Below are 11104 nucleotides of genomic sequence, written 5' to 3'. Positions count from 1 at the left end.
TTCCAATTGTAGATTGCTTGGGAAGTACAGATGCTCTTGGGCTGTTGGCCTTGTTATAGTGAAAGCACTTCAGAATGTGTCAGAGGCCAGTGTTGGCCATGGATGCAAATATTTCTTTATTGTGGAATAAAATTTTCCACATTTTATAAACAAAATCCCATTTTGAAATGAGTTTTTGTTGTTGTTGTTGTTGGTGGTGGTGTTATTTCCCATTTAGAGAGACTAGCTACTGAGTGTACTAATGGAGTGTTAAAGAATTCACTGTTAATGCTTATAGTGACAGCTCTAACAGAAAGTGGTGCCAGTTCTTGAGTAGGTGGCATTCCCAAGTGCTTATTTCCAGTCTGGAGGAGTGAGTGCAGCATAGTGACTAATGTGACCTTTGCTAAGAGGATGCCACCCACACAGAACTTTGGAGCATCCATGTGTCTGGAAGAGGGTCTTGTGTCTTCTGTTGTCATTGTTCACCAAATTTTGCATTGTCCATTTGTCCAAGGTTGTTATCAAGAGAAAATGCCTGCTCTAAGTTCACGGTAATATTTGGAAGTAAAAATGGTCAGGGCTGGAGGCCTCATGCAAGGGTGTTTCTTTCTCTCCCATCCCCTTTCTTGTTTCACCAGTTTTCTCTTTTATTCCCAGAACACTCAAAAAGTTGACTTGGCATATTAACTTTTTATTATTGTCATAAGCAAAATTATACAGGAGAAAATAAGAGTGAGTAACAATTATCTTTTTTTAAAAATATCAGAATGTAGAAAGGTTTCAAAGTGCATCAAAATTAGCACTGTCAGTATACCAAGTCTTTAAAAAATAATTCTTACAAAAATAGGTTGTGGCTTTTTCACTCTCTAGTACTGAAATTATACTTTAAAACATTTTTTTGATTGCATTACATAGCAAATAATTTATTTTCTGCCCTCTTGCTGAAATTTTATATGAGTATGTTTTTCTATTTTCATGCTTATTTTTGAAATTTCTTAGGGAAAACAACAGTGAACTGTAAGTAATCGTATTAATTTGTGTTGGAAGAGAGCATATAGGGCAATAGGGATTATCTTTTACTACTTATAAGAATACAGGTGTACACAAGTACTTTTGAAAAATAATAAAGTTGAGCATATCCTATGATGGAGAAACTCCACTTTTAGGTGTATACCTTAGAAAAATCATTATGTAATTACTAGGTCCCTGTTAGAGGAAGTCCTAGCAGAAATACTGTACTTAACAGGAGCAAAATATCTGAAATAATACAAATATACACTAGTTATAGACTGAGTTAAAGAAAATGTGGAATTTTAATTTAGTAGATTACCATTCAAAAGCAAACCAATTATGAAGAACAACCTGTTCCATCTCACAACCATGATGTTGAGTGAAAGAAGTTACAAGAAAATGTATGGGGTACAACTTCATTTTTATAAATTTCAAGCACAGCAAAACTAATACGAATTTCCAGGTGTGGTGGTGCATGTCTGTCATCCCAGTACTCTGGGAGACTGAGGAACAAGGACCACAAGTTTGAGTCTTGCCTGAGTAACTTAGAAAGACTCTGTCACAAAATCAAAAATAAAAAGGGCTGAAAGCAGCTCAGGGGTAGAGTGCCCTGGATTTGATCCTCAGTATTACAAAACAAACAAATGAAAAAGAAGGAAAGAAAAAGATTTACAGGGATATTTGTTTTGTCGTCTGCCTTGCACAGAGGAACATGTACATGTCTGTATAAAAAACTTACAGAAATTGTTTGAAATAAATGCTACAAGAGTTATGAGTAAAACGGAGCACAGACAGGAGCCCTGTTTTGTGTTAGTAGCTTTCCCAGTACCTTGCTGGGGCATGAAAATACTGAATAACCGACCACTCAATTATATTAAAGTAAGGTGAACACAATTTTCTTTTTGTTGTAGTTTGAACTTATGAATTTTTTCTTTATTCCTTCTATTGGCTTTCTTTTGGATTAATTTTATTGATACATTTTCAATATATATATTGATTACATTCATTAGAGAAAGCGTATACCCGTACGATATTATATTTCTTGATTTTTCTTTTTCCCCCAGTCTCTCTCCTCCCTTCAACCGGTGTTCTCCTCCTTATTTACAAAAGCCCTGTTTCCAATTGTTTCCTTTCCCCTTCTTTCTTTTCCTCCTCCCCTATCTTTGTTCCTCTTCCTATTTGAATATTTTCTTCCTGTTTCCCAGTATCTGGTATATATTTTGGTCTTTGTTTACCCTTTCAGTTTCTCCCACTAGAAAAACAATGTGTTATTTAAACATACGTGTCCAGTTTATTTCACTTAAAAGTATGGACTGTTTCTTTTCTTTTTTGTTTTCCTTTGTTTCTTTTATGCATCCTCCCTCCCTTGTATCCCTCTTTTTTTTTTTTTTGGTACGGGGGATGAAACTCGACCTTGGGAGGCAGACGCTTATGCCACTGAGCTAAATCCCTGCCAATATTTCCCTCACTTTTGAAGAATTTCTTTATATTCCACAATACATAGCACACATTTCGGTCCTGATTTACACATTCTGTATCTCACACCAGAGTAACGATAATACTCTTTTGTTTTAGTTGCTTGTCTGAGATGAGTATTGTCCCTTGTTAGATGAAGAGATAGATTACCTGAAAATAAAACACAGTTTTTCTTACTTTGTGTGAAGTTGCTTTGAGTAGCTTCTACATCCTCTGAGGACAGGACAAGAGAAGGCAGAGAGAACCTTCAGACCGCGCTGTGATCTGACATCTGCGAGAGGGAAGGAAGGAGAGCTGAGGAGGAGCAGTTCCAGACGACAGAGCTGTTCTGATAGTCTTGGCTGGGCGCACAGGGCTTCCCTGAACACAGCTGTAGAGGTTTCCCTCTGTGGCAGGAAAAGCCCCGGCTCCTGTTCCTCTGTTCCAGGTGCTGGCTGTTAGCAGCCCAGCGAGTCCGCACCCTCAGCACCAAAGCTGTTTGAATCTGCAGCTGGGGTGTGGCGGGCAGCTGGCTTTCAGTCAGCTGTACCTGTCTGGAGGGGAGGTCTGGATGGCCCATTTCCATGACTGCCACAGTGAGTCAACATGGTGGGGTACAGGTCAGAACACACTAAGTGGAAAAGTTCAAAAACAAGTTTAAAATTGTTTACTTTTTTTTTCTTGGTCTTTTTGAGATAGGGTCTCACTTTGTAGTTTAGGCTGGCCTTAAGCTCATTTTGTAGCCCAGGCTGGTCTCGAATTTGCAATAGTCCTCCTGCCTCAGCTTTCTGAGTGCTGAGATTATAAGCATGTGCCACTTCACCCAGGTTGAGTGCTATTCTGAATAACAGGATGAAATTTCGTATTGTCCTGCTCCTTCCAGTAGCAAGTGATTCATCCTGTTGTCCAACATATCTACACTCTGTACACTATTTGCCATTGATTACTTATTGGCTATCTGTGTTAGGATATCAAGTATTGCAGTATCACAGTGTTTGTGTTCAAATCATCCTTAAAGAATGGCCCTACAGATATAAGACTGTGAGAAAGACAGTTTTGATAGTATATTGTTATAATTATTCTATTTTATTATTTGTTATTTTTATTGTGTCTTACTGTGTCTTGTTTGTGAATTGTACCTTATCATAGATATGTACGTGTAGGAAAAACATACTATATATGTAGGGTTTGGGGCTATCCAGAGTTTTAGTCATCCAATGAGGATCTTGAAATGTAATAAGGGGTTACTCTGTATTTATGTCTAGAACCAGAAAGTATTGGCACTCTCAATATTAAGAATTGGATGTGTTCATCCATAAATATCTAGCACTTATAGTCTGAGTCTGAGATTTTGCAGATAATTCAGTTTCTACATATTTAATAATGAAACTGTTCACGGACTCATTTTATGGCAGATAGCAGCTTGACCCTCAAAGGAGAATATAATGGTCTGATGTGTGCCCCCACAAAAATGTATATGTTAAAGTCCATACCCCCAGTGTGATGGCATTTGATACTGGGTCTTTCTGAGATAATTAGGTTTAGATGAGGCCATAAGGATGGGCCCTTCATGAGAAGATTTGTGTCTTTGTAGGAAGAGATACAAGAGACTTACTTTTGGTCTCTAACTACCACATGAGAAAGCAACAAAAACGTGGCCATCTGTGAGCTGGGAATGCTCTCACCACAACCTGATCTCTGACATCCAGCCTCCAGAGCTCAGAAAATTAAGCCACTCATCTTTGGTAGTTTCTATTTATTTATTTGTTTATTTTGTAGCAAAGTAGACTAACTCTCTAAGTGAAAAAAGTCTTATAAATTGTAGATAAAAGACAAAACAAAAAATTTCTCATAGCTTCCATTGAAAATAAATGCGAAGTTCAAAGTAAAACAAAAAGTAGAGGATGAAATTTAAAAAGATTATGGGTTAGCTCATGAGATGAGAAACAATGGTACATTGTTTGATAGTGGGTTATTTTTCCCCTTCGGGGTTTTAACATTATTGCCAAATAGCAACTGGTAAATAACATTTAAAAGTGCAGAAATAGAAAACTCCATACTTTTTTATAGTGGAAACACATACTCTAGAATGAGCAATACCAAAATGGCACTTAGATGAGACAGGTACGTTAAGGTCAGTGAATAAAAGTAGATACGTTGTATAGGGTGATGCATACTGAACTAAGCTCAGAGACATCAAACCTTATTCTGTATGTGCTGCTCATCTTTTCTTCCTAGGTGTGGAGTAGACAGAACTTTCTGTACACACTGAAAACCAATGATGCGTATAGTGGGCCTTAACTCGAGAATGAAGGAAAATATAGCCCATCTGTTTTCCAGGTAGGAAACTTTAGATATAGGTAGAAAAACTAGCATATTAACTGTGGTGTAATTATAATGGCTACCAAAGTGTAGGATAAACTTAGAAAGTGATTCAGGGAAAGCAAAACATGATTTAGAACCAAACTTCCGGTCCAAGGAGATAGATAGTCCTTTCACTTTTGATGAGTGTAACATTGGAGGTAGTGTGCATTCTCTTCATTGTGATGTAGGGATGTATTACAAAGAAGTTACTGAGTTTCTGGAACAAAAGAAGAATTGTTGTGTGGGTCTAGACTGTTTTGGATATTAAACAACATTTATTTGGTTCTGGTCGGAAGTTTGGAGGGGAAGTAGATTTAGGCCACAAATTTATAATATAATTGTGCTTCTATGATTTTATGAAATCCTGCCAATGCAAACAGACCAGTCTTAGGGATATGAATTTGAAGTGAGCTTTCTTTTTTTTTTTTTTTTTTGGTCTTTTTCGTTTTTATCGGTACCAAGGATCGAACCCACGACTGCCTGCTTGCAAAGCAGGCACTTATGCCATGAGCTAAATCCCTCAGCCCCTTGAAGTGAACTTTTTGTGGTCAGGTATGGATGAACTCTGGGTTAGAATGGCACACACAGGCATTGATTGGGACTTCCCTTTATAGGCAAGGATTCTCAAAGGCACCTACATTTGGCCTCAGACTTCTCTGAGTTAGAAATTGCAACCATAATGGAGCCAGAAGCACAGTGGTGGACATCCTAGGACATGCTGGCTAGAAGTAGGAGGTGGAATGACAAGTAACCTCTGACCTTCTGACTGGATTATGAACCCCTTTGACTGGCTTTTGATATAGAAAGATCCAATGAATGAAGCTGGGGTCCGTTGTGCATCTCTGTAGGAACTGTACTGTTCAGAGCCTGCAGAAGCTATAGGAGTGATTGCTTATCTTTACTCAAGCAAAACATGAACTGAAATTCAATCAGTGGGTAAATGAGGTTTGAACTAAATAATAATCAGTAAAATATCATGCATGGCTACAGCTTTAAAAAAACCTTTAAGATCTTTTGCCTTTGTAGAAATTATTCTATGCTATTTCGTTGGCAGAGAAAGCTTCTATTCGTCAAAACAATGTCAAGTTAGTGAGAAAGGTATACTCATGCTCCTTGATTTATGATGAGATCACATCATAATAAACTTATAGTAAGGCAAAAATGCATTGACACACCCAATTTATCAAACATCAGAGTTGAACGAAACATTTGCTGTAGATCGTACAGCAGACTGGGAGCTGGGTGATACTGCACAGCATCACCAGACAGGAGCATACAGCATATCACTAGACTGGCAAAAGACCAAATTCAAAATTTAAAGTATGCTTATAGTAAATGTATATCTCTTTTGCATCATTGCGTCAGAAATCCTAAGTGGAGCTGTTGGAAATTGTGTTAGCTTTTCATCATTGTCACGAAATACCTGAGATAAACATTTTATAAGAGAAATGTTCACTTTTGGCTCATGGTTTTGAAGGTCTCAGCCCATGATTAGTTGGTTCCGTCGCTTTAGGCCTATGGCAAGGCAGCACATCATAGTAGAGGGCATGTGATCAAACAAAACTGCTTATTTTATGAGCTAAGGAAAAGGAGAAAGCAAAAGGAAAGGGCTAGCTTCCACAGGCTCCTTCAAGGACATGCCCCTAGTGACCTAAAGAGCAGTCACTAGCTGCCACATATTAAAGGTTCCATCACCTCCCAAAAGCGCCACCCTGTGGGCCAGACCATTAACACATGGGGCTTTGGGGGATATTCAAGATCCAAACTGCAGTATAGCAGGGACAGTCTGTATGTATTATTATCCTCATTTTACAGAGCGGGAGCTGAGGCTTAACATGGCTTAGTGCCCTTTCCATCTGATAGAAATAAGATTTAGAGTCACAATTTAAACTGATAATGCTCTAGGGTTTTGAATTCTTAGCTGTCACACTCAACTACCTTCCAGAGAATAGGTGTTCAATATAAATTTGTTAAATGTAACCTAGAATAGTCACTCAGTTATTTTCCTTTGTTCTTTGACAATTTTGAAGGCCAATTGTTTTGCAGAATGTCTTTCAGTTTAGATTTGTCTGATTGTTCATGATTATATTAAAGTTAAACATTTTAAACGTAAAGAAGGAAAATTAGATAAGTGACATTTTATCCTTAGCACATCTCATTAAGGGCATATTATGCCAGTCTATCCTATCATTGATAATAAGTTTTTTAAAAGTTCATAATCAATCCAAATTTTGGAGTTTCTTTTTTTGCCTAAAATTCACAGATTATACCCTATTTAGAGCCTGAAACATATCTTAATATGTTCACTATTCAAGCTGTTTTTTCATTACAGCTTTGTAATGTATTTAGACCTCAGATAAGGGACTAAGTTGCCTTTGTTTTTTTTAATCAAAATACAGTACCACATACTGGATAATATATAAAAAAATTACATGTTCAAAGTTGTGGAAGCTGGGAAGCCTCACTGTAACAAGGCAGAAGTCATCGCTAGGAACAAGCAAGCATCTGTGTGCAGGAGCAAGACAACATTCTGGAAAGAGAAGTTGCTTTTATAGTGAAGTCACTATCATGATCAAAAACCCAGTCCTGTGACGTCATTAATCCATCATAAGGATAGAGCCCTCATGACCTAATCACTTCTCAAAGACCCTCACTTCCCAGTGTATTGCAGTCAACTTCCAGTATGAGTTTTGGAGGGAGTATTAATATTAGCTATTAGCATATTGGAATGTTTTTAGAATCCTGGTATTTTGCTTTGTTGTAGATGGAGTCTTCAATAGTATTTTTCTTCACTGGATTACAGTATTAACGCTTTCTTGAGCAACTCTAGTTCACTGTTCCTGTGGCTCAGCCAGCCATGCTATTTCACATGGGGGCTCCCCTGACCCTGTGCAAGCTGCCCCTTATTTTAATAGTGTGAAATAGTGGTAGTGGTAACTTTATTACCATTAGTCTAGAAGAAATTCTGATTAACTCTGTCTCTGTCTATCTGCCTCTCTGCTCTGCCTCCTTCTCTAGGTATGTAATATTATATTTTATCTCCTGATGTGGATTTTTTTGTGTAACTAAAGAGAAGGAGTAGGAAATCAATTAAACATGATTTTATCCTTTACAATGGGCCATTGTGAAGTTTCCTTTGGTAATTTCGAAGTGTAGCTGTGTAGTTGGGTGGAAAGGTTCTTTCCTAACATTTAATAAACATTTAAAATCACTTAACATAGGAACTTTAAATGCTTTGTTTTCTAACTTAAATAACACAGTGGCTCTTAATTTTCACCATGAATATATCAGGTTGATGGAAATTTCCACCCTATGAAATGTGCCTTTTTATGTTAATTTTGTGGATGATTGACTTTGTTTTCTTGACAAATGTTTGGTCTTCAAGACCACTACATTTCTCTTGATAGGAAGAGTAATTTGGTTTTGTCAATCATGAAATCATTAAAAATTTCCCTAAAAGGAAGTACTAGTCAGAGTATAGTTTATTCATATTCGTGATTTGGGGGTAAAATCATGTTTTGAATTCTGAAGCACACCCAGCAAATTAATTGACCCTGGGGATGATTGGCCTTTGCTTTGCAGAATTCAAATTTATTTCAATAATGATTTAATATATCACACAAAGTGAATCTGGCTGAAATTATGCTTACTTCAGAGTGGAGAGTCACTTTACACTCTCTGTTGTTTTGGCTTTAGTTTAGAATATGGTGTTCAATAAGTGCTTAGTAATTATAGTAGCGTTGACTAAACAGGTATATAGTTTTTTGGGGTGGGGAGGGTAGCCCTGGTTCTAGTTCCAAGCATGCACTTGGTAATTTGTGTGCTCCTGCTTGAAAGGGCCGTGAGGGTAAGAAGTTCCCTGCTTTGTTCATTGCTGTATTTTCAGTGCCCAGATAAATGTCTGTTATGTTGTAGGTGCTCAGTAAATATTTGTGGAATGAATGAAAAAGAGTTCTGATTAGTGTGTTAAAACGGGCATATACATATCCCTGGGATATGGAAGATAGTCTAAGAGGTATGTGGGTAGTGATAGCGTTATAAGGAAATCAGTGTCCATTTTTAGAGATTCTCCTTTGCTGCAACCTTTTTACTTGCAATCACCTCAGTCTTGGTGCCTCAGATATAAGAGTCCTGAGGGCACAAAACAAAACATTCAAAATGTGTTATTGGTGTTGAGAAAGTGAATGACTCTGATATGATTAGATAACAAACCATTTTTAGTTTCTTGCTTTCAACAGAACTGAAACAGATCTGCTCACATTGCCAAAATAATCTTTAAAAATATAAGTCATGATGTGATTTTTGTCATATAATTAGGAAGACATGAGCGAATTAAATGATGTCACAGCAGCAAAACTTTTATTCCTATGTGCCTACTTATAAGAACAGACTTATATCTACACGTAAAAAATATGGAAAATAGGAATAGAATTTATGCTGGACCATGTTTGCATTCTAGTCATATGTAATCCTGTTATGTTAATATATATATATATATATATATATATATATATATAGCCTATTCATTATATTTGGATATATTATTGAAGTGTAGCTTTTGATATTATGATGGATTTATCAACATTTATCACATATTCATTTTGATCAATTGTGGACCAATAATAATTTTAGAAATTTGATAAAAACTTTTAAAAAGTTTTAAAATTTATGATCACTAGAAATGTAAAATTTAGGATGTTAATTGTATACACAGTTCATTTATAGGGAAGTTTAGATGGTGATTAGTAAAAGATTTATGGATATAAAACTGGGTTATATTAATGAATTAAATTTTGTTGCTGTTATAGAAATACTTGAGTTCAAAATAAAGAATAAAAAGAGAAATAAGACTGAAGTAGCTTCTTTTTATAAAATGACTACTTTTCACGTTTCAGTGATATTTAGAGAATTTTTTATTCATGTAAGAGAGTAGTATTTTTATTTGTAAATGTAAATATCCTGACAAGTTACAAATTATGTCATTTCAAATTCATCAAATTAAATGTCAGCTTAAACATATGCAAGGGATTATAGCTTTAAAAAATAATTTAGAGGGTGGTTGAACAAAAATTCTATAGTAACTATTGCTTACTTTAATCTCAGCAGTCAGGAGGCTGAGGCAAGAGGATCACAGGGAGCTTAAGGCCATCTTGGACTGCATTATAAGTTCAAGGCCAGCCTGAACTACACAGTGAGACTCGGTCTCAGAAAGAACAAAACAAAGAAACAAAACTTCAGTTCATGTTGCTGGGCCCTGTCTCAGGGAAACAACAACAACAACAAACAAGAACCACAGTTTATGTGGCTCTGTCCCAAGGAGTGATTTGATAGGTCTGTGGTACGGCCTGGGAATCTACCTATTGATAAATATCTAGGCTATGTTCCTGCCTAAAATTCTTTGAGGAACATGATATGGGGAATACATGGGTCATTAATTAAGGAGTTTCTGGAAACATTAGTTCTCTATAATCCAAGGAGAGATAAAGTGAGAAGTTGATGAGGTTTAACAGTATGATGTGATGGATCCCAACCCGTAACTTGGGAAGCATATGTCAAAGCAGGTGCAGAAAAACAGTAATAATGTTTCTGCTTTAGGATACATGGGGAATTCTTCACCCAGATTTTTCAAAAGTAATAATATAAATATAATAAAAATATGAAAAAGGACCAAGCAAGCTTACAAGAATAAGGAGGAACAGGAGAGATTAGGGATTGTTATATCTTCAGCTTCTGTGAAATTCTTGCTCAGCTGTAATATTTACACTAAGCTCCCGGAAACAGTTCGTGTCCTTCTGTTTTTCCCTGGTGCATTCTTATAATTTGGTATTGGGTAATCAAACTTAGTTGAAGTAGTAGAAACCTACGGAAACCTCTTAAGTACAAATGGGGAATTGGTTTTCCAGTTTCTGGGATTCCATACCAAATCCAGAGGCAAGCACATGCTGTGTTCAGGAGGTCTAGAACCTAAACCAAGAGGCCTTAGTGACATACTGCAGGATTTTTTGTCTCTCATTTTTGATTTTCTCCTGATGGTATCTTGCTTCCTTTTTTCTCGACAGACTCACATTTTTCTGCTTCTGTATGAGGTGGACAGAAGCCATCTCAAGGTCATCTGTTATAGCCAATATGAAGAGATAAACTCTCTTATCTTGAACTTCAGGTTATGAATGAGAAGGATTTTCCTAGTCTGTTGTAATGAGCAGAGGCAAGATTTCATTGTTTAAACATGGTTGCTCTCATCCTCGGAGCAGGCGTAGGTGCTTAGGCATAGGAAGTGTTAGTGTAGCTGGAA

At 36.7% G+C, this 11104-nt stretch overlaps 1 protein-coding gene across 4 annotated transcripts in view; it reads left to right on the top strand.

The window, feature by feature from the left end:
* Arl15 (ADP ribosylation factor like GTPase 15) overlaps window positions 1-11104 on the top strand; it is a 431626-nt gene that overhangs the window by 30036 nt on the left and 390486 nt on the right. The gene's annotated exons all lie outside the window — the stretch shown is intronic.

This window comes from Cavia porcellus, unplaced genomic scaffold (assembly GCF_034190915.1).
Source record: "Cavia porcellus strain 051 isolate PalLab524CR breed Dunkin Hartley unplaced genomic scaffold, mCavPor4.1 scaffold_11, whole genome shotgun sequence".
Taxonomy (NCBI): domain Eukaryota; kingdom Metazoa; phylum Chordata; class Mammalia; order Rodentia; family Caviidae; genus Cavia; species Cavia porcellus.
Note: the sequence above shows the minus strand (reverse complement) of the source record. Positions and strands in the feature narration are given on the sequence as shown.